At 32.5% G+C, this 26,268-nt stretch overlaps 1 protein-coding gene and 1 non-coding gene across 6 annotated transcripts in view; both read left to right on the top strand.

The window, feature by feature from the left end:
- Nucleotides 1–26,268, top strand: part of Lar (tyrosine-protein phosphatase Lar) — a 1,580,452-nt gene that overhangs the window by 703,459 nt on the left and 850,725 nt on the right. The window lies entirely within an intron of this gene.
- LOC143199206 (small nucleolar RNA U3) lies at nucleotides 7,104–7,315 on the top strand. Its single transcript, XR_013006380.1, has one exon. It is a non-coding gene; the product is annotated as a small nucleolar RNA U3 (small nucleolar RNA).

Below are 26,268 nucleotides of genomic sequence, written 5' to 3'. Positions count from 1 at the left end.
ACTAAGAATCTACCGACGTGATTTGAACAAACTGTTGAACAAAAAACGACGTATAGTTGTAAAAAAATCAGCAATAGTAACAATGAGAAACAAAAAGTCATTCTCTGGCATGACAAGACTCGGCCACATACAAACCCGTTGCAAAAGTCGTGAAGTATACTTTAACAGCTCGAATGGGTAGTTTTGCCGCACCTGGCGTAAGATGCAGATCGATGCAGCGGTTCTATTGTACCAGCCAATCCATGGATCGTTTTTTCAAGATGTTGAAGAAGTGGGAAAATAGACTGCAGCCAAACCAACATCATTGTTTCTGTACCAGTCAGGAAGAGAGAAATATTTATAGAATTTCATGAAAAATATTCATGCATATTGTTGCGTTTGCCTTCGGTGGTTTGCAATGTAGTTCTAATGTCCTGTCCAAACAATTTTTAGATTTAAGGTAATATATGCAAATATGAAGTTAAGTTAAGTTAAGTTAGAATTGAGAAGCATGGTGAAAGGGAATTCGATGTACAGACAGAAATAACACACAAAGAAAGCCAGTTTAATATGAAGCCGAACTGTGTCAATGACTGTAATGATATTAATTAAATCTTATCTAAAATCCACAGGGCGAACCTATTAAAACCTTCCACAAGAAAATGGATGATTTTATATTCAAATCACCAATTTTTCCATAATAAACAACGTGTCTGAAACCATCAACCATATTTCTTTTTTTCAACTTCATCTAATTCAACCATATATAAATTACGATTAATATTAATATTACCCACACTAATTGGACCAGTGAAAGAAAACTTTTATAACAAGATGTGATATGTTTCAAATTCTTAAGTTTGATCAACCGTTATTCGGCAAATAAGTCAGGCCTAATTATATCAATATTATAATATTCGTTTCCTCCATCAATAACTACTTTGAATGAATACTAAATCTCAAAAATTGTAGTGCACAACACCATAGGCTATCGAAGTTACTTCATAAACATCCATACTTTCCAAATCTACCAACATGTAACATGAATTCTTCAGGATTCATTTGACTACAATAAACATCCACTGTGTAAGAATTCCGTTTAAAACAAACTACAACGTGCTCTAAGAGTCCTGCTACTGTTTTGATAGCCTGTAACTTTGCTCAAAGAAAGGATGAATAAGTTTGGTTTTCATGAAAAGTTTATTTGGTCTTTACATTTTTTTTCGTTATAATTGAAAAATTATATCGGCTAAATGGTGACCGCGATTCGCTATGCAACTTTCGACTCTTTTTAAGGCATTTTTCATGATATTCTGCAATATTTGAGACTGAATTTCTTCAATTTCGGGACGGATATTGTCTTTAAGATGTTGAGTGGTTTGGGGTTTATTCACGTTAAACTTTTAATTTTAGAAAACCCCATAAGAAAAACTCTGATGCTGTTAAATTCGTGGATCTGGCTGGCCATGCTAAATCCTCACTTCGCGAAATTAGTCTTCGTGGAAAAACGTCATTCAATAATTGAATTGTTGAACGAGCTGTGTGTGCTGTGGCCTCATCTTGCTGAAACTACATGTCATCTAGTCCTTGCTCTTCGATTACAGGCACAAGAAACTTTCGAATCATGTCTTGGTACCGTTCAGCAGTAACAGTAACTGCAATACTTTGGTCATTTTCAAAAAAGTAGGGACCAATGATGTTTCCAACATGAATACCACACCATACAATTGTTTTTGGTGGATGTAATGATATTTCATGAATTAATTGAGGATTCTGTGTTCCTTAATACTGACAGTTCTGTTAACGTGGCCACTGAGAAGAAAATGGGCTTCATCGCTCATTATCAATTTAGACGAAAAATTTTCAGTTTCACCAGACAGCTTAAGGATTGCATTACTGTACCCAACTCGTTGATCAGGATCTCTCGGTAACAATTTTTGTACTAATTTTGTACAGGAACATTTTCAAATCAGTTTTCAAAATTCGCCTTAAACTGTAGAACTGTGTAGCTGGGAACCACGTCTCCGAATTGATGTTTCTGGAGACTCTTCACATTATCGCCCAGATGGGCACCAGAGCCCCGTTTTTGATTTTGATGAGACGTTGTCTCCCAGAACGAGGCCTGTCTGTTGTCGTACCGTACTGTCGAAAATTCGCATGTAAACGATAAATTGTGATTTTGTGAGGCACTGGACGATTTGGATATTTTTGAAGCAACTTCCGCTAAGTGGCAATAATGGAACGATTATTTTCAATAAATATTGTCACTATTTCTGTTCGTTCTTGTGGCGTATATTCATCCGTAATAAAATCTGGACGTCTACACAACACAATGGTTAAAGCGAAACTGAGTGAAACGTCACATCGTGACTAAGACGGCGTGCAATCAAAATGGTAGCGGAAATTTTCCCCACCTGTTATTATTAAACAAGAATGATTCTTCATAATGGAATCTATGATTCGAACACTATATAATGAATAGTCGGTAGTAGTTGATCAATATATGTATAATTATTAAATTGGTGAATAAAGTTCATGAAGAGTTACGGAACATAATTTAATATTTGGGGATCTAAATCACAGGCCCCCACATAACTTGAAAATGAATAAATGATTAGAAGCAGACACCTTGCTATAGATAATGCTATAGAACAAGCCACTTCTATTATAATATTGTGGTGCTGTGGTTCTTTGAAATCGCGGTTCGTTTGTAACAACAATAGTAAGATTTCAAAATTAAACATTAAGTGTAATTCTTTATTGGTTCCTTTATTTCTGTATTATGGTGTTGCCATGTATATTCGTAATGCGGATTGGTATGTGACCATCATTCCAACTAGAGAGCCATACATTTTCAAACACTGATTTCATAAATAAGGCACCATCGGCATCCGTTTCCGTTCACGGAGGAAACAGAATGAGATACAGCCACAGAACGACTCGATTTCATCCATAATTTCGCGTTAAAGCGAAGCAGTTCTGGAGTATACATTTAAATAATTAACATTGTTCGTCGCGCAGAATCGCAATTTGATAAACGATTTGATTCACGCGAATTTTCCGGATCGCTGTCGTACAGAGATTGTCGCCCTCTTTTCTACCCTACGTTTGCCGTAGGAAAAATCGCGATTTTTGGTCATTTTCAGACTTTTCCAGATAACTCTAGTTGAAACTAAGATGGCTTGATGAAAGTGTCAGAGTATATGTAAAATTGGATGCTCAACAACGTGGTGTAATTGTTTCGATAACGAAAGAGGTTTTGAAGATAACGACGTAATGATAATTTGGGTAAAAATTCTTTAAAACTGATTTTTAGCCATATCTTGAAAACTGTTAAGGATAAAGCAAAATTGATGATTTCTACGTTTTTTTCGCCCCATAATTAACGACATATGGAAGTTTCAGCTCATTTGGAAATCTGAAATGTTTTGGCCTTTTTTCCATATATATACTCAGGAAAAATCGCGATTTTTGGTCATTTTCAGACTTTTCCAGATAACTCTAGTTGAAACTAAGATGGCTTGATGAAAGTGTCAGAGTATATGTAAAATTGGATGATCAACAACGTGGTGTAATTGTTATTTCGATAACGAAACATGTTTTGAAGATAAGGACGTAATGAGAATTTGCCGATTCTACGATCTCTTTTACCGATTCGCAAAGATTAGAAGGACATTGCAGATTAGCTCCCGCAGGAGATCAACTGCACTCCGTTATTTTCTCCTAATATTTTATTCCTTAGCCTTGAAATAGAACTCCTTAAACATATAGATTGTGAGGATGACCCTTTAAGACATAATTGTTACTTAACTGTAAGGAAACTCAATCATAGGGACACTTAATTATGTTTAAAAAATTTCAAAAATAAGTTAGAAAATCCTGATTTTAGTCTTGATTGTAATATTTCCCTTTCTTTATACCATCATCCAAGCCTGTAATAGCTTGTACCAATACCACTTATTTCTTCAGCAGAACCATATATGTTATTCTCTACCCATATATGTCGAGGTGAACTACAACTGCAGGTGGTGTCAGTTATGAATACCTTAAGCTTTTCTTCATTATTCTTAAGCCGTATGGTTCCATAATGCGAAGAATGCTATGACGTTGGTATGGTCATGCATTTAGTATGATTTCTTTCTTTCTTATATCTTATGCTAACTACTTATCGCATAATTGCATTTTAATTTAATACAAATTTACTAATGTAGGTAAATAAATTCCTTGCTCAAGGAAATTTAACATAATATTTTCTAATTAACGCAACATTTGTTTTTCATATTTATCAGCTAGTAAAGTAATAGTGCGAGAGCATTTTGATATCTGAATCCCCTGTTTTGATTTTCATTTGGTGCTTTGTGTGTTTTATGTACAATTTCTGGTGTAACCTGAAGGTTCCCCGTCATTTGTGCTGGTACGTCCACAGTGGAATTTAGTAACGGAACCATTCATTCATTCATTATTTGTATAAAAATCACTTTTTCTGTTTTCCGCCATCAATCAATTTATGAAGTCAGCAAGTAGTTTTCTCAAAATCTCACAGTAGTCTATTGATAGATGGTAGTTGATAGCAGCAGTGATGTATTTAAAGGGACTGAGCGGGAAATTCAAAGAGTCACTGACATCAAATTGCCGCTAAATGCCACTCGTAAGATCAAAAGGAGTCACTAGAGTTGTCGAGAAATTATAACAATATTACAAATTTCTATTGCTTATTAACCATACTGTAAATCAGGTCTAACAAAAAATATACAATATACCATTGCAAAACTAAAACTGGAACTAATCTCAATAACTTATTGAATAAATATTACAGAAAATATATAATAGAGCTATTGCGATGATGATCAAATGTAAACTATATTCACTTCTGCATTCGCTATTCACTTGTAGTTTGAGTTTTAATATTTAATCAGCTTATTACCTACCTCAATTGGAATTAATGTTTGCCAATTCATAAAACCTATCTATTTGTTATACTATACTATTGTATAAGACACCGGTTTTTACCAAGCATATATAACAAGGTCTCCGTAGAAATAATACATGAAAAATCCAGTTGCCAAATCATTTTTGTTTTAGATTTAGTTCAAGTGTCTACTGCAACTACTGCTTAACGCGAGTTCCTAACCACGTTCTTCAATGTTCATATTTATGAGTGATGGGTGACCAACTTAGAAACTATCAACATAATTTACATTTGTTTAAAGGAGATCTCGCCGTGAGTTCTCTTTTATATCTTGGAGACCAGTCCTTTGAGGTGATAATTTGAGTTTTATAAGGAAAAAAAGTCAACTGAAGTCATATCAGATAAATACGATGAGCATTTCTGGAGTTTTTGGTCATAAATTCGTTCAAAATTCGGCTTTGTTATGTTTCGTTACCGTGATGTAAGATCGAGGAGTTTTTTTTCCAGAAATTTGAGTGTTCTCGAGCGAATTTGTTTTCTTGATATTGTTGTTTGTTTACATTTTAAATTTCTTGCAAGAATTTATAGTGCTCAACACATTTCAACGATCACATTCGATCATCTTTGACATGATTTTTTCGGTTTCAGCTCTATCAGAAACGAATACTCTGAAGTAGGATGACTTAGGCAAAATATATTACTCAGTTATGATGCGTATTATGAAGAAGGGGTTGATATTAACTTGTTCTAGATCGACGTTTACACGGTTGTGCTTTTGAAGAAAATCAATAAAACCAAATCAATATTGCTATTGAACTGTTATCTAAACATATGAATGTTTGGTTCGAGACATTAATGTAAAGAAACGAAGCGAATTTGCTTAATGTAAACGTTTTTATATGAAGTGATTCTCGTATTCGCGTTATCGTGAGAAAGTCAGATGGCTGAACCAAAACATATAATCATATAAATACACAAATTAAACACATAAAAATGGTTGAATTCCGTTATAATTTGAATTGTTTTGTTGATATTTGCATTTTTTTAATGCGCAAAATAACAAAAACATAACTTATTTTCATTTTTCTCCCTATCGGTCCAACAATTTCGTTTCGCAAAACAACAATGGCGTTATTTTTGTTTTCGCCATATAAAAAAATATTTATATACTGTGCAGTTTTTTCGCTTGTTCGAAACAATTGATTCAACGCGATAACGTCAGTTAGCTTCAGTATGCTGGAATCGTACATTTTATTCCAGTGATAAAAGGTAATTTTATTATTGTGATTGTTATCTTTTTTATTATTTTTCTTGCACCATTCAACTGGATATTCTTTTATATAATTATTTAATATTAAATATTATTATTTATATATTATTTAGTAAAATAGAACACATTTTTAGATATAGAAAGCTTTGATTAGTAATATAGAAACCATAAATCATTTCTTTTTTAAATTTTTTTAATAATTATTTTCCATAATTTTTTCACCATTATATAAATATTTGATATATGGACGTAATATATATTTTTTAATTTATAAATAGTCGTTGCCATTATTACTAAAAATTTTTCGCTCAGTAACTTAAAACTAATTACTTATTTAGGAAGACCCATTGGTCCTTAGTCTCTATTAAAGTAAAAGTTAGTAGCAATAAGAATGTACATAAGATCATACGATTTGGTTCTCTTGAGTCTACGTCCTAGTTCAGTGTTGTGCTAGAATTGCAACACTTTAGTTTTTACAGAGAAGTGGAGTCTTGACATTTGGAATTTGGATTTCCTCTATTACATTTGGAATCTGTTCTCGTAAGAAAATGTAAGAAATTGTTTCTATAGTATCCAGATACATCCACAATACTCCTCAAGACTATATCTTAAATACTTATGTTGACATTACTTCTCGCAGGAGCATATTTTTCGCAGGTTTCAGTATCTGTTTGTAGAGCAGCATCAATGGATAATTGGGTTTTACTTCAAATAACCTATATAAGACAGTAGAAAATATGAAAGAAAATCTGGTATTGTCATTAAAGTGTGTGTGTTGTTAATTTTTTATATGGGAATAAGGCCCCATCTACACTACTATATAAAACTAGTGTAAGAAATTCAATCGTTTAGAACCTGCTTTTAGAAATGTATATAGAGATGTCGTTTCGATTTACCTGTTACCAACTGTATTCAACGCGGAAGAAAAATTTCCAAAATATAGGCAAGATCATACTTCACAGGATCTTTTCTGTAGTATATCTTCGCAATATCTCTACCCTAAAGTAGAATTATCGTAACCATTGAAGATGAGACATGGTTTCATTTCCTGAGCATGGGAAATGACTTTAATAGGTATTTCTGTGCCAATCAGTGGTCAGCTATTATCGTTCAACCTGTCGTTTTAATGACAGGGACATGGAGATGATGCATTCATACTACTCTATGCACGCGGTCGATTATGGTGTGGTGGTCAGCTTCTCATATAATTGGATATCTCAGGTAGAAACGAGAGAGGTCTGTATGATTGATATATGTGTGATTATAAATTCTAAAAGCTTTTTAGTACAATTTCCACTAGAGAAAATAATTTTATAGCTATTTCGGGCTGATAAATGGGCGTTTTGTCCATTGGGTGTCCAACCCCTTCATTTATATCGTTTTTAATTGGCGGAACTCGAATAATTGAGCGTGTTGCTTTCCATAGCGAATTTTATTTTGTCTACTTCCGGGTTTCATTCACAAAATAATTAAATTTGCTGTTATTATTTTTTAATTATTTCACTAAATATATGTGTATAATAAAATACGTCAAATATTTATTATAAACGAATATGTTTATTATATTATCTACGTATTTTGTTTATTAATTTTTAATAACAATTAATAAATAATCTGTCAATATTATGAAATATATCTGCTCCGTTCTGTAAAGTTCGAAATGGTGCTGCCTTTTTACAACGAATATTTTATAATTAAAATATTTTGTTTTCGTCCCTTGTGACGTAAAAAAGTAATTATATTAAACGTATACCACGTCTCCCTTTTTACATTACACAATGTATTTTATTATGCAGCTTAATCAGTCAAATGAAAATAATAATATAATTAAAATCGTAATTTATGATGTAATATTTAATGAAGTATTCTGCTTTGTAAATAAACAACTCTGACACACAACTATTTATAAATAATCATGTTCGAAGATCGATAACCAATTGATTGAGTTAAACAAAATTACCGTAGCGTTTCGTATAAAAAATACTATGTTTAATGTTGGGGGATAAAAAATATATTTGACCGAAGATTTAGCTACATTAAATGAATAATGCATGAAGCTGGGATTAAGGTTGGTTTAGTCAGTGGCGAGATAGACCCATCCATCACATTTATAGAACTGACAGACCCCGGCCAGATGGGCAAAAAGGGATCCTATTGGTTTCGGAAGAAAATTATTTTACGTTCCCAGCAAATTATTTTTATGTGGCAGAGAGTCGGTGATGTGGACAGCTTGTTTCGCTTTATTTATTGACTCTCTAAATATCATAGTATCCATTATGTAACATTGATTCTACAGTTATATAATGCGACATTTCTCATACCACTGTTAGTGAAACTGAAGGTTTATTTGTTAATTACTAGTGAGAACCCTGTGGCCGAAATTCGACCACAATGTATAAATTAATAATAACACTAATTCAGATAATCAATGTTTTTATATTAAAACATGTTCCAATATATGCAAACTATCTCAAGAAGTAACACTCACTAACATTTTTTAAATTGCATTTAATTAAATATAATTTTCATTAATTACATAGTGTTAATATATGTAAATTACTACACCACTGAACATTTTAACAAAGTAACATAACCGAGATTATTTTCAGAACTGTAGCAACTTTAGAGCATCAAATATAAGTATACACGATCTTTCTTTACTGTTATGTTATAAACATAAGTATGGAATAATTAATAAAGTAACACATGTTTGTATATTAAAACAGAGAATATATGAATAAAACAATTTTGAAATTGACATTTGACTTCAGCATGTATATTTAAATAATAACGAACATAATTAGGTAATTTCTTTTTTATAATTCGGAAATATATATTAAAGGAATGTCTTTACCATCATTAAATTAACTATTGATTTTTCAAAACTTTGGTCTATAAAGTAAATAATAAAAATCATTGATACTAGTTTCAAAGAATAAAATATCATATAGTCACATAGCTTATTGCATAAATAATGGTTAAATGCTTTAACATGTTTACAAATGTACTGTTAATAAGTCATAATTTCTTCTATATGTCCTATATATGGAAATTATGTAATTTAATTCCTTTATATTTTTATTACTTCATTGATATATTCATGTAATACTTAGCTTTTATCCATATTTGTCAAGTAAAATATATATTACAAAAACAATAAATACATCGGGCTGATTGAAAGAATAATTTCTTTTCCTACATTTTTAAATAAAATTGTATTTATTTATTTTAATCTTTAATCTCTCCTTTACAGATACCTCATCTTTAGTTTGTTTATATATTTTTTGTCACCGCTTTGACGGCTATTCCTGGTTGCTTCCTCCGTATAAGCTTTAACAGTGCCAAATTTCAAGCGTCTCGGTGCTCCCTCTTCCTCAAAAAGGAAGGAAAATTTTCGCTAAGCCTATTAACATATAGATAACGTGGCTTACTGTAGAATTGTCTGTAGGTCAAGCAATTTTACGGTATTTTTCATCTTACATGACTTTGCTTTCATTCACATATAGAATTCTTTGATACCTGATTATAACCAGAACTTAGAAATGGAGGGACTGGTGTAATAAAAATGACTTTATTTTATAAGCGATTTCGTTGATTGGCGAATAAATAGTTGAGAAACTTGAAAAACTTCAATTGTTTCTTTGGATTTTCACAATGCATTTTCCACCAACAAAATATGTATATAATAGTAGGTGACCTTTCAGTATCGTATCCCCTACATCTATCTTACATATTTTAGTCACTAGCTCTCGGAAGACATCCAATCTAATGCTGTTTAGAGCCTTTTGTTTAAATCGTTCTTCTGGTGAAGTAAAATTTGTAGGTTTTGGACAGTAGTTCGTCTCACTGTTGGATAGTGTGCACAACGGCTACGAATTCCAATCCATATCCGAATTAACCATAAAACATATTTATATTTAACATTATTATTATTTAGCCCTATACATGTCATTTATTAAAACTGTATAAACTAATAACTATTTAGAGTATTGTTTTCTTCATTAGAGCTAATCTAGTCAGTGACAGGAACTATAAAAATACTAACAACCTTTCTGTGAACTTGAATAGTGCAAGGTGAAGTATTGTGTATAGAGTATGTAAGTGACTAAGTTCAAATATTGCTGTTTATAATTTGCTGAGTTGTTGTTTGTTGTGTTTATAACTGTAATTGTTTATTAATGTTTTACGTGAAGTGATACTACTAAATGACTAATAAAAGCAACTAATTAAGACAAAGTTATAAACAGATTAATTCTTAAGTACGAAAACTATGATCTGATAGCTATTTGTCAGTGACGTGACAATTTCCGATCATGAGTTTAATTATCTACGTATCCGTATTCATATTAGTCTTATGTTTTATTTTGTTTATATCCTTGATATAATAATTTTAAAACATGGGCTATAATATATAGTCTTCCAATGGTAAGACCAAATTAAAAACTAAGCTTTAGGCATAGTAATATTATTCCTTAACACTTAGAATTACATACGGCATATTAACTCCATGAAGTTCAAGACTATTTTGATCAAAATCTAACATGAACTTGCGACTCGTCATCTGGTCTGGACTGTCGAGTCTATAATAAATTTACAGACGGTGTAAATGGAAATATAGGACAGCTAAAATGAAATCACTTGGTAAGACCTTACGTCAATGATAAAATTGTGAAAAATGAACAATAATACTTTATAGAATTGAAGTATGGAGAGTATTTAAATAAAGGTTGTTATCCATAGGCAACCTAAAAAATATTTTTAAATAATTATGTAGGTATTTGAATTGGCATATTCCCCGCACAATGCCAATCACAAGTTGGCAACGGCGGAGGTAACAATACTGGTAAAACGTTCATAATAAAGTATCCATTGCAGTATATTATGCCTGTTTATGCATTCGTTCTATTGATCATTATTATGTTGTCAAACCAATATATCCGCTTCAAGCTCTCGACATCGACCGGTTTTTATTGAAAACCCGTATAGCTTTATTACTGCTTTTAATTTACTGTGTATATTTTTACTAATTTTAGCTTTTTATTGCAGGTAAGTCTGGCTTTTTCGCATCGGAAGCACAACGCCAAAATTCCGTAAGTATGCAATAATTTCGAAACTGTTCGCGTGATCGAAACCGGAATATTAAATCTGAAACGATTCCGATTGAAAAATCCAATAAACAATTAAACGGCGTCGTCTTTAATTCGATTCAAATTGATTCCGCCGTAGGACTAAGAGATTTGTCATGACTGCAAGCGGAAACTCGTTCGAGTAATCCTTCAGGTGCGCTCCGGGGCTTTCGCTTCCATCATTTTCTGTTCTCCCGTATCAAAAATAGCTTTTCCGCCGCCCGAATCCCGTAAAACTAAGCCGGAACGCGAAATTAATCACATTTTTCTCCTAATAAAAGATTTAGTCGTTCAGCCGCCGCCCGATCGTTCCGCACACAGTATATTGGTTTTTCGTGTTTTGTTAATTCTTTTACCGTTTGTTGTTTTCCTTTTTTTGCCTCTGCCTCGCTCTTTCTCTCTCCCTCGTCTTTCGTTCCTTTTCTGTTCACTCTTTCCCGATTCGAACCCGCAAAAGGTCAATTGGGTTTGGAGGTTGGCCGCTCTGGGACAAAGATAAACAATCGCCGAGGACTATCTAAAAACTGATTAGTTGGTACAGTTCATGTTGCCTTTTCTATTATTTATGAAATTTTTCAGTGTGACTGCTTTTATTCTCGTTGCTGATCCACTGTCATGTTTAACTTACATAAAATTATGAGTTTTGATAAAATTAGATATGCTTAGTACAACCTTAATTTTCAAATTAATTTACACAATTAACAAATTTTTAAGACAATTTTGTTGTATCCTAATGAGTCAACAAGCAAGATGACTGAAAAGACGATGTAGACGATGTATATATTTTATAGAAGTTCATGTAATTTGGATCGCTGTAATCTTTTAATTTCCTACAGGTTGTCCGGTAGTTGTATTGTTTTCACGTTATTGTGATTTAGCAACCTTCTTTCATGTGTTACGGTATATTTTGTATAACTTCATATATCTCTTTGATTTCGAAGCGATGGTGTCGTTCCTTGTTGGTTACGTAGGGATAAACATTGGTAATTAGTCGTAGAACTTACTACTGATTGTGTCTTACTGCAATTCCATATTTACACCAAACACCAAACACAGTTCAAATAAATTTTATTATTGATTATTTGTTTTAAATTTATTAATATATTATTACTAGTCATTGCCGGCTCACTTACAATTCGTCTCTACATTGACTTAAAACTAGATACTTATCTTGGAAGACCCTTCGGCTCTACTTAGCCTCTAACAAAATAATAGTTACTTTTCAGTGTTTTTCCATTTAGTGCACTTATATACTATAAAACTATATATATAAACTATAAACTATAAACACTGTTGTCCAATAGTTGCAGCATTTCTATTTTTACAGGGGAGTGATTTTTTTTCCTCATGTCTTGTTGCGAATCTGGTACTTTCCTTTAGGACAATTGGAATACGAAGGTATTGGTTTCTGTAGTATCTAGGTGCATACACAATACTTGCCAGGGCTTTATTCTAATATATTTGTATTATGTTGATATTACTACTCAGAGAACATCTGCATAAGTGTATTTAAGTTCACATAGGTTTTAGTATCTTACTTGTATAGCAGCAACTTATTATGTATTGATTTTTAATCTTCAGGTCTGGCGTCACTTATTTACATTATTACTGGTATATTGGGGCTTTCCGGTTGTTTCTTCGCTATTGCCTTTAATAGCAAGTATCGCGTCAGTACATATAGTTATAGTAACATTTTGTATTTGTGATATGTCACATGTATAGAGTTGGGACCGAATCTAAAACACTGGCTTGCGGTTCACCTGCTTTCACTTCTTTAATTGTTGAATAATTTGAAGAAGAATTGTCTTCTTGGTTAACTCTAAACGTATTGCTCCTGTAATATTTTATGGAGTTTATTCCAGGTTTTATCGAAGGCTTGCACTAGATCTAAGAATATAGTTGAGCAAAAAATGTTTTCTTTTTTATGTCTGTGATACTCTATATACCAGCTCTTTGAATGAATGTTTGCTAATAAAATGAGACTGATATGCAAGTGTTAGATTTTTCCTATCTATGATTGGTTTTAGTTATGATAGTTTTTAATTACTCGTAACAGTGAAATTGATCGATTGAAAAAAATCGAATATAGTAGTAAGTTCGATTTATATTACAAGCGTTTCAATCTAACTTCAATATATAGCAGAGGATCCATGTCATTTTTACTCTATTTGATCTCCAACTTCCACTTTTTTCTATGCGTTGTGTCTTTTAGTTAAATACGCTGTAGTTCACAAAAATCAGTGCTTTTACTAATGCTTTCCTGAACGTTCCTCATATGTATTTGTGATGGTGAATCAACCCTCTCTAAAGGAATCTTTACTGAATTGAATCTTTAAAGACAATTTGCTTTATGTTACAGTGTCCATCGACTATTAGTCGATTAAGGAGAAGTAGGGAGAAGAAGAAGTATTTTCTTAGATCTATAACTCTTGTACAGTTTTTTCAGTAAATACGTTTCATATAAAAAATAAATTATAAACTTATATGCGAAATATTGTTCATCTCTAAATAATATATGAATACCGTAGCGACAGAAACTTGCAGCATGCATCGCACAGTGGTCTTAAACTTTTTATCCATTAAAGCTCAAATGATAGGTAGGGCAAGTCTGGTGAACAGGTCACTTCTGAAAGGTCAAGATCACTTTGGCAATCACGCGAGCAACATGAGGTGAAGAGTTGTCATTAAACAGTATTATGCCTGCTTCGTTTTTCAATAAATGGCCTCTTCTGATAAAATTATTAATTTATTAACAGTGAGACAATAGTCGCAATGTTACTGAGTCATTATCTGCCAAAAATCTTAATATTCTTTTTTATTAATCTCTTATAACGTCAATAATCTGCCCTTGGGCAATAATTATTATTATTTGATTTCAGTTATATAATATAACTATCCTGACATGTAAATCACCTCAGTAAGCGATCTGCTGTTTAACTTATAATCTATATCTTATTCTAGATACTATTATAACTTATTTTAAAGTATATCCTAACTTATTCTAAAGAATATTATAATTTATTCTAAAGATTATTAAATCTCACTCTATGTGTCTATTAATCAAGTCGTATGGTAGTTTATGGTAGTGTATTCGTCACCTTGTTTGACAATAAAATGTCTGTGATATCTGTGTGTGTCGTAATAAATAGAAACACAAAATGAGTTATTTGATAATTTATGGTAATTTAGTTACTTCTGTAGGGTCCAGCAAATACTTTCTTCATTCTATTTGACGCCATATTGTACCAGCCCTTATAGCTTCAGCGTAAGAAACAGTTTGCACTGCAAAACAAATGTGGGTAAAATTTTTCAAAATTGTTATTAAGTGCAATCATTTTTTTCTCGTAATACTAGTGTGGTTTGTTTCGCGAAGACGCAGTTGAAACTTCATCAAACTGTGATAAACTGGACAAATTTAGCGGTGAACCAACCCGGAATTCCTGGTAGATTTATTTTGTCCGGACGCGCAATGCAAGCCGGAGTGATTCATGGCTGAAACGACCACGTTGGAGTGTCGTTAACTCAGGTAGCCAGAGCCATTTTGCGGTCGACCCGTTACGAACTACGGACGCTGGCTTCCAGATAAAAATTATCCCCCTATTAGATGTCTGTTTTATGTTGTATAATGACCCCGCAAAATTGAGTTCACTCACACATTTCGGTTTCAACAGCTTGGTACACGTTTTTGTAGAATAAAGCTAGATATATCTAATTCAATATTTTTCATTTGGATGTTCTTTTGTTCGTTATGATTTTTGGATTGTTTCAGATTTTACTACGTAACTCTGGTTATATATGCAACAAATAATTAAAAAGCTTTAATTTGTAAAAAATATATATAAGTCATATTTTTCGAAAACTCTGACAATTTTATCTAATCAAATGAATCAAATGAATGAAAACGCTATCAAATAAATTATTAAAAACGGCATTCAGTGAGAACGGCAATCTGAAGACACATATTGATCAATTGAAACATGAAAATTTAAATGAAAAAATATAAAAAATGAATGAAAATCACCATAAATACAACAATTCTGGTCTTAAAAAAGCAAATAATATTTTATAATCTCTATATTATACAATTTTCACTGTTATATAATATAGATTTGTTTTTCGGTATTGATAAATACAAAACACAAATTATCTAACTTTTGGAAGTGATAAATTTTTTAACTACTTTTGTTGGGATTGGGGCGTCAATACACCACGGAAATATGTGAATTCTGGTGATGTTTATTGAATATTTATGGTGAAATAACGTTTCCTTCACATAAACGCAATTTGACGCTTCTTGTCTATGTAATACTGTCGTCTACTGATGTTATTTTAAGATGGAGATATATAATAGGGCTTATTAATAAATATAATGCTTTTTATGTAGAAAGTAATAGGTAGTAATAAATGATTTACTACCTATACCACTACCTGGTCTATAAGGATAAAGGTACAAATTGGGTCTTTAGTGTTGCTAATTTGTATTAAATTTAACTTTTCTATCTTGCTGCCTTGGCGTTTCTTATCGATGAACTTTCTTACTTTTTACTTACTTACTTTTTTATGTTGTATACTATGGTTATTGGTTGGTCGTTCTTTAATGGATGTTACACTCTTCTCCATAGACAGTAGCATCATTATTATCATCAACTCATAGGCGGCAGAGTGTTTACTTTTCAACCAATACGTTGGTGTTGGTGGCCAGGATAACTTTAGTTTCCTCTTTTCCATATGGTTCTTAATGATCTTGATTCACGCCATGAGAGGACATGCCAATCAATTGTGATATGCGTCTATAGAATTTGTTAGTTTAACAGTACACTGGTTGTCACATATCAAACGAATGACTGAATTTATAATACCATCTTAATAGATATCAGACTGTAACAGTGTCCAAGTCTCGGAGCCATACAGATGGATTTGTAAAATAAATGTTTGAAAGAGGTGGATTTTAATAATTTTCGCATAGTGTCATATCCTCACTTATACGCCATCACTTACGCACCACCTTATATAGAAGCAAAAGCTCCTGCAACTTGGCTGATTCGTCATATGTTACTGATCTCCTGCAATACTTTAACTCTTGCATTTACTTTAGCTAGTAATTTAAAATAGTAGAAAATCCGTCGGTTGTAAATGTTTTCGTCTTGTCTTCATTAATTGACAGCCCATATAGCATGTCATCAATGCTAGTGTCTATATCACCGAACATTAGATCGATCAGAGTGTTTATAGCACCATGTTGAACGCCATGTCTTTTTAAAGACTTTTCGCATAATTGTATCTACTACATCGACATCTTTCCAGTACTTTTCAGCCTAGGAGAGACAGCAGATCCTTGGCGAACACCGATTGAATCTAAAATGAATTTGATAAATCATTTTAGACTCGTACATAATTAATTGCTCCATCGTAAGATCTCTTGCCTTGTTGATAGACAGTTGCACACAAATTAGAAACATCCAAATTCTGAGGGGGATTCGAACTCCCGCCTATCGTCAGTAAAAGGACTGCTAATTTAATAAAACATAAAACAAATTAATTAATTATATATTTTTTCTAATTAACAGTTGCATAACAAGCAAGCGACTAGATGGAAACGCAATTGCATTTTTAAGTCTTACTCAGAAATGTTATTTTCTTGTGCGCTCCTCAGTCGGATGTCGTTTTAAAATTTCATCGCCAGCTCTGCGCGGGGACATTTATCTTTTTTATGCTCTATTAATATTGTCTCTATTTCAATTTAAACTTGGTGTCGCCGTCGTCTGTGAATACTAAATCGTCTTCCGGCAAGTTTGATGGAAAAATGGCGGCCGCTAACTTTTTCGAATAGCACTGCTGATTACCATCTCGCGTATTAAGCGTAACGAATCCAGAAATGTTGTCGCGTTCGTTTTAAGGTTTTCGGTTTGTAGCTCCACGGGTTGTCTATATTGCCCTTTGTTGTTGATTCTAAATTTTGATCTGCGTGACGTTTCTAGATTTAGACTTTTTAACTAATTTACTGGCATACGTTCTGCCGGATAATTTATCACTTAAAAATCTAGCTTAAATATTGGGCCAATTGCTTTCTCTGTTAATAATATACTCATTTTATTGTACTTTAGCTTGTTTGCTAATGGCATTTCGCACAGAAAACACATTCAAAATGTTAGAGATATTGTGCAAGTAGTATTGTCTCGCTGTAAACTAATTTAAATACCTAACCAAAAAAGATGGTGACTGAAAATCAGTACTTAAGAACGAAAAATGATCAGTTTTGTGAAACGAGAAGTCGTTGGTTTTACATCATTAGAGTATATCATCTCACAAGGTTATCATTATGATATTTTTTCTGATATGGTTCCTAGTAATTTATTTTCATATTAATTTTATTGCTATGGTTCTATTGTATTTGTATTAAAACACAAGCAAGACGAATGCGGGATATATAAATCTGTATATATTTTCCAAATAATTAAATTAGTAAGTTCTGTGGTTTGATTTGCTTCTATGTTCTCATTTCCTTCTGTAGCTCCAGCTCTACTGGTTACGTAGCGATGAGCATTGCTAATTCATCACACAACTTTGTTATGATTGAGTTAGATAACTAGTTAGTTTGGTAGTCTAGTAGTAGTTTTAGTGGCACCTTATTTTTGACTTTTTGATTTATTGATAAGCCAATATCTTTAATAATTCTAGGTTAAGCCTTAAGTAAATTTTCCTCTCATTAACCAGTTCATTTCTTTGATTTTGAGTGTGATCTGATTAGTTTTTGTCTAATGTCATATGATGAATCTACCCTACCATTAACACATATGTTGAGGTATTCGCTGATGCACAGGAGTAGGAGTTGAGCATCTATCAAGTGATACAAGAAGGTTTGTGTGTTTTCATTCCCTCAATGTAAGCTTGACATGGGAAGAATTCTAGCTATTAAGCTGGCAGTCCATAGTCTATTTGGGGATCTTATTGACTTCTTTTACCTATATATATATATATATATATATATATATATATATATATATATATATATATATATATATATATATATATAGCTCCGTCGATAATTTAAATTAAGAATAAGAGATTATCGAATAAAGCTATCGTCTTCTTTACTGTTTTTTCATAATGAACACTGCCTTTTTATAATATATTGTCATATAAATCACCGTATAACATAACCAATTCATGAAATTATTTACTTATCTTCACGTTGAAAATTGAATTGAGCTGTATCCAATATTTATTATTGCATATTAATAATATCTTCTTAATAATGTATTTTGTTGTAAATTAATAGAAAACGGGAATATTAAGTGAGAGCCATTCTAGAGATTCAAATTAATTAATATTTTTATGTTCTTTCATATAGGTGATATATATATAGGGCTATTTTACTGACTGATTATGTTTTATGAGTTAGAGTCTGAATAGCATTCTGATTTATACTGGCGTAATAGACGTACTTATTGACTTATGATTAGAAATGATCCCGCGTCTTCAACTATGTATTCTCTATTGTCAAATGATCCAGATGTTATGTCATTGTTCTATGTATTTTTCGTACACTACAGCATTTGCTGGATAATTGGTATATTGCTAAAAGTTAACAGATTAGTTTATCGATTGATACACTTGCTGGGAAATATTGAGGAACTGATGTACAGATAAATCATCGGCTATGGTTTGCACTTATAATTGTGTTTTGAAATTACTTGGTTTAGTTTTTTTTACCCAGAAATTTAAAAAGTTCTATAGTGACGGAATTATTGTTTTAGGATAGAAGTGGCAAAAGATCGTAGATCAAAATTACATATTTTTCTTTTTAGGGTCAACGTACCAGTTTAAATGCGGGTGATAGCGTAAACAAAAATCATGAAATTTTTCATGTTAAAGAGATGGTACACTTTGAAATACGAATATCGGATTTAGAGTAAAATACGTAAAATAGAAGCAGCTTTATATCTATTTTATTTCGACTTGATAGAGGTTAAATGACTATAGCCTATGTTGTAGGTGACTCCGCAGTAACGCTAGACATCTTTGGGTTCCTCCGACATCTGGAAAGAGTGCGTGAATTGGCAGTAGACAATTGAAAGTCTGTTTATCCATATCTGGGTATGCCGGTTGATATAAAGAAACAATGGAGTATAGAAATTGGATCTTATGGACCATGCCTTCCTTAAAAAGAACCCACTCTAGTTATTCCAATTTTTAAATTTTGGTATCTGTTGTCATATCTTGCGGTCAACATTGCTGTTTATTGTATCTGATGGATTGTAAAGAGCGAATACATTTCATGTAGAATATGCATACAAAGAATTATGCAATATTCCATAAATAAATTTTAACATATTTTTATGGATATTTAAAAATGTATTATCTTTATTTCTACTGATATGAAAATGGAATATAATAAATGAATTAAGCAGAAACCTTGTAATACGAACAACGTATTGAAGGGGAACATAGGAGAAAATCCGTCAATGAAAATAAATTAGGGTATAGGGAAAGAGGCCGATGGCCGTAATTCGAGCTATATCCTAATATGAGTTATGGCCTCGGTTAGAACTATTAGTGCTCGTCAATGGTAACGACCCGGAAGGAAATCCTGGATTAATAATTTTGCCGAATACACTTTAACTAGAGCTGGACATAAAACGAAATATATTTGAGTAGATTAGTTGTATTAAATATTTATGCATGTGTATAATTCGGTTGTGAAAATTGGTTACGTTAATGCTTTATGATAAATAGCTTCGTTAAAGTTGTAGTTGAGTTCGGAGAAGTAACACTTCAGAAATAATTGAAATGAATAACAATATCGCGTAAGTTACCAGAAACTGTTTTCACAACTCGTTATAAGCAACATATTTTTAATAAAAATATTAAACCGATCTCAATAAATAAATAAGAAACTAACTCAAAATTCTAAGTAAGACTGAATCTTCTTCCAGTTTGTGTGGTAGTTTGTAGGGAATAGTGTAATTGATGAGTCATCGGACATTTTTTCTGGTCTAAAACCAGGCGGTGGAATGCATGATGCATACCTGATCGCGGAGACTCGCCCCTGAGTGACAAATTGGCCGGCCTGGGTTATATGGGACTGCCTCCAGTTTACAAATGCACTAAGCCGAAACCGCCTCATAGTTGATCCCTGTAGGTCGCTAGTACTACTGCATTAATTTTGGGATATGGCACGCGCCAACCGGGCAGTCGTTATTGGACACGAGGACCCAGCGAAAAAACAGATAGTGAAACTAACTATAGATTCGCGAACTTGAATTAACACACGACTGGATGCTGTTGCATGGGGGTAAAAGTTATGACTGCATCGACGGATGTGGTCGTTTCAGCCTGCGAAAGAGTGAAGTTAGCGGTGAAGCGGTGCTAAGCTCCCAGCATATTCACCAGCTCGAACAAGCGCGTTTTCAGCTGAGAAGAAGCTGAGCTGAGTTGATATTTGTGGAAGGATTGAGATACGAAGTGTTTAATTTCTGGAGTGTCAGTTTCATTATGAATTTGATTATTTCTGGCAAACCATTGAGCATTTTAGATTCGCCTAAGGAACTTATTTAGGAAATCTTGAAGCCGTTTCACCTGGTTGGGTGTAACAAACTTCAAGTAGATGTTAGATCCGTAGAGGAGTATCCCGGAACCTTTCTGGATTGCTTTCTGGATTTAGAATGCCAACCGAACCGTCGGTCGAAGTTGAAACCTAGGTATGTGACGTTATTCAGCCATGGATTTATTGTGGTGTCGATCTTAAGTTGCGATACGCGCGATGCGCAAAACTTCTTATGGAAAATGATGGCCTGGATTTTCAGGGCGTTGATTTGCAACCTACAGAATTTGAACCACTTGATCTCATTTTCGAGCTGCTTCTGTAAACGTTCTTGAATATTAACCTCGAGCCTGGAAGCCGTGAAGAAAGCAGTGTCGCCAGCGTAGAACGCGACGTCAACAGCCTCTTTTCTCTACAGATCTGAAATAAAGAGGTTAAATAAGGCTGAGCCTAGCGTGGAACCTTGAAGTACGCCAGCGTTGATTTATATTGCGGTCAAACCATCGTGCCAGATCTTGTCGGAAGCTTTGGTGAGGTCGAGGAGGACTACTCTAAACTTTTTAATCAGTAAACGGGTGGCCTCATGGACGGATGAATGGTGAGCGCGAAAGCCGAATTGCTCGACAGGAATTGTGTTGTTTTCCATTGTGAAAGAGTTGAGAGCGTAGAGTCTTGCCCTCTCGGCAAGCTTCGAAATGGCACTGAGAAGACCGATGGGACTGTAAATAAATATGAAAAAAAAAATGTCTGGAAATAACCGCTATATGTGCGTTACTCCAAGACGCCGGGAAATGTTGCAGTCTTATGATGGAGTTAATTATGTTTGCCAATTCCGCGAGCTGCTTATGTGGGAGTTTTTTTAGAGGGTAATCGATATTATGTTGAAACCCGGAGATTTTTTGGTTTGTTGATCATGGTCTGTAGAAACTTTGGAGGCACGAAATGGTTGATAAGAAAGGCTGGGATGACTGGTCTTTTGATGGATTTGGATTTGTTGAGTGTCGTTGTTTTTAGGTTTGGTGTTTGCTGTGAGAGTGAGACATTTCATCTACGGCTCATCGCGACATTACACATTATCACTGTCATCTAGTGTCCAGGTTTTATGATCGTTGCACAATTTATTTTGCAGCTTAGTAACGCAACTTGTATACAAATAAGTAACAGCCTATTTATTATTATATTGGTTTCAACAAAGGCAATATTGATAATATTACTATTTATATTGCTATAATATTACTCTATAGTACGTTCGTATTTCTAATTATAAATTAATAACTAAACACTAACAAGAAAAATTTTGTAGGCACTCTCTTACTAGAGATTTGTTATATATGTCCAAGTACATCCACAGAATGAAATGTTCAAAAATTGGCCTATCAAGGAGCATTTAGTTGTTTTTTGATAACTGAAAAATGTAATGGTTGAATAAAATTTTTTAAATACGAGTTACTTAAAATTAATAACGATTAAACATTAGCGTTCAGAGAACCTAATAGGAAAATCGGTATATTTTTCTGCCTATAAATATTTACATTAAAAAAACGATTCCAGACTAAACGTACATCTTTTGAACCCTCGCTAGGTGCGGTTCGTTTATGACCCCAAAGAAAATAATTTCAACTAGTATTCAATTACATTAAAACAGCACCAGGGCTATTAAATGATAACCGTTTCAAAACAAAGCACCTTAATAATTTCTGGAAAGGAAAATCTTGGACGAAAATTAGGGAAGCAATTTAAAACTGGCCGCGGGGGATACACAATAAAATGGTTTTCGAAAAATATTTTCATTATCCTCTTTTGTGCTTTAATTAATTTCGAAAAGGTAGTGGGGTGCGGAGGACATGCCCGGAAATATTTTCAGAGATTTTGTATATAGGATATATGTGTGATACATTTCATAAAAATGTATGTAATCTTGTAATTCTGAGTGAGGTAAGTCAGTCACTCAAAGCCTAAGATATATATTTTTTATTACATCTTACATTAGGTAAGCTTAGTATAATACCTCAATTTACAAGTTCATTTATTTCTCTGTTTTGTTGTATTTACATCAATATACAAGTGCAGGACGAGTGTTATTTAGTAACCTTATTTAATGTTTTAAGGTGACTTTGAGGTCATCGTGTAATTCGTAGTTGGCTATGTAATGATAATCATTGGGAGTTAAGCGAAAAACTTTATTTGAGCAACCTTGGTTTACTAGTTGATGTGATATTTTAGTGCAACCCCATGTTTGCACCGTGTGAATCCCTCTAGACTTGATAATTATTGATAATTAGGCATTGGTCAAGTTTAATTCTTTTTAAATGACGATAAATCCTATTATTCATTGTTTGTCTAGTTTTGAAAACTGTCATTATTTTATTCTTAATTCGTTATCATTTGTTTGTTGTTTTTCTCTCTGCCGCTTTCATTGTTTGGTATATATATTATATATTTCAAATTATTTTATATATAATTCTCTTTTATTTGTTGACACAACTACTAAATAGGTTATTTCGACTCTATATAAAATTGTTCTATCGTTATAGCATTTTCTGGATCGTGTCCTTAGCTCGACGATGCAGCTTAGACAGAAACAGAGCGATAAAGAAAACAAATAATGATCGGGTCGATCCAACGACACACAACCTAAAATAAATACAAATCTTTCATTCTCTCCACGTTGTCGAACTGTTGAACGTGGAAATGTACGCCGCGGAGAATAGTTCAATGGAAATAAATTGCGGTATCGCAAAGCCACCAATGGAGCCATCCCCTCGTCTGAAATTATGGCGCCGATTAAAACTATTAATGCCCGTCAACGAAAACCATCGGGAATTCAGGGATTAATGTCCCAGAACAGAGGGAATTGTTATTTAGAGTTACAGTAGAATTTATGTATGTTCATATATATATATATATATATATATATATATATATATATATATATATATATATATATATATATATATATATATGTATGTATTTATGAGTTTTATATTATATTATCTATATATTATTGCAATCCACCAATTGTCTCTTTCTTATTCTCGAAATATTAAGTTTATTGAATCTCTAGTCAATTTGTGAATTAGTTGTTGCAGTATTATCTTTTTCTTTCTTTCTTAAAATGTTAATCGACTAAGGTTTTTTTGTTGTTGTTGAGATAGCAGCAGTGTACAGCAGGCACTGGAGTGGTCCCAAGGGATTACACTGTGAAACTCCTACACTAATAGTTTTGAATATAGACAATGCCTGTTTATGCGATGCTTTCAAATTTATTTTGAAAATATTTATCTCCAGCAGTAATAATTCGTGAAATCAGGGAAAATTCTAAAAAGTTGGTTTTGATGGCATTGTATTATTAGTAGGTTCCGACTAACCGGTATAATAGCTATTTGGTTTCGAGTCTGATCTCTTCAGCTTACTGTCGAGATGGATGCCGAGGTATTTCATTGGTTTTGATTGATTAATTGGGCATCTCTCAAGTAATATAATTTCTTTCTATCTTTTCGTTGCAACTAAAAATTGACGTAGCTATATATCCAGCTATTAAGCTGATTTTTCCATTTTTTAGTCCATTTATGAATTTTTTTGACCGTTACTTTTTCTATAGCTCTACGCTGTGATGTAGTGCCTTAATTCCTATGTCGTTAGTAAATGTTCTAAATATTGTGTCTTTTGTTATTGAGATAAGGTCAGGATAGAGCAGAGATATAAATAGTCCCAAGGTTCCTAGGACTTCAGCCTTTCTAGGTGTTAATATTGACATTGCTTCTTCGTTGCAATTAGTAATAGACCCGCGGCAAAAATTTGCTCAGCTAGTGTTAGTCTCAAAGGCCATAATATCGAGGAATATTGCAAGACAGTATTTCTTTTTTTGAATTCCTCTTTTATAACGGTAGTAAATAAAGTTGTTTATCACGTTTTAACTGTAGTTTTTCAATTGTACAATTGGGATGTGGCTCATAGCAACATATGCATATAAGTCTCGACTTGTTCTGCTGATTTGTCAATGTTTTGTAAGTCAACATCACGGAAGATGATTCAATCGCAATTTCTTTTCGTGGCAGTTCTGAACACAATGGCGATTTCCTTTATATTGTATTATAGGATATTTTACTTTACATTGTATTATATATATATATATATATATATATATATATATATATATATATATATATATATATGTTAATAAAAGGCAACAATATTTTTGCAGAACTATAAAAATATTATAATTAATTACTCCAATACAAATAACTAAAAAAAAACTCTAAAATATAAAATTAATTTGTCAATACCACTTGTCAATTTATTAAATTCAAATCCTATCTCAAAATTAATAGAAGAAGAAGTTCGCACAGCCTCGTCTTATGTAACGAATAGAAAATAAAATCCACTGAAATAGTTATTATTTTCATTCGATTCATTTTTTGACTGGTAGATTGGTTCTAATGTTTTGCGATTATCGATCGATTGAATTTTCATTATCAACGCTAATGAAAACGAAAACTTTTAACTTACATCAAATCTATTTTATATTTAATTTACATTTCAGTAAGTATTTACGTTACGATAACTACTGTGGAAAGATGTCACTGCAATTAATGGAAAATGCATTTACCTTCTAATATCAATATTGTTATTACGGCATTTTTATTCGTCTTTTTACGCCAGACTGTAACAGTCGTTTTTCTCTAGAGACAGTGAAATATTGAATCCAGTTATACTATCCACCACAGTGTTATCCCCTATGTCCTAGGGTATTAATCTGCAAATTCCCTATAGATCACATTGACGAATATTTATAGTTTTAATGCAGTCTATTATTCCAAAATGGCGACGGTGCGCTTGCATTTTTATAGATATTTATTTCCGTTTGTCAATTCATTCAGCATCATTTTTTATATTTTGCATTATGTAATATTTTTTTAATATAGAATCTTCTTTACACAAATGTAACTTTTCTGGTCGTATTTAACATTTTAAACATATCAAACATTTGTTGTTAAGTTTAAATTATAGGTGATAATTAGTATATTTATTAAAAAGTATTAGGGTTTACTATATTATATTATATTTACTAAGTATTAGGAATATTTCCTTATAGATAGTATTAAACCATATAATATTAAACCTAATAATAACCCGTACTAGTGCAACAAATTTAAGAAATAATTATTGAAAAATCCTATTCACTCACATAATAAGGCGTTCTTAATTTAATAGAGAACTTAATGATATACTTTGGTCATAATTAATCCAAGCTAACGGAAATTAATTTTCAGGTGAAAAAATCAACTTTGCAGGTTCAGATTTTCGCAAAGAATTAATGGACTAATTAAAAAAGTCGCTTCTGAAGACAATAGAGATTCCGTCGAAAAAATTTCATTATCCACCTTTGAGTTTTAATTTTATAGGCCATAATTTTTGTTGGTTGCTTGAAGAAAGTATC

This window comes from Rhynchophorus ferrugineus, unplaced genomic scaffold (genome assembly GCF_030347505.1).
Source record: "Rhynchophorus ferrugineus isolate W39M unplaced genomic scaffold, kcgeb_rfMv2 rfM6, whole genome shotgun sequence".
Lineage (NCBI taxonomy): Eukaryota > Metazoa > Arthropoda > Insecta > Coleoptera > Curculionidae > Rhynchophorus > Rhynchophorus ferrugineus.
The sequence above is the reverse complement of the archived record's forward strand: the minus strand, read 5'-3'. Positions and strand labels throughout refer to the sequence as shown.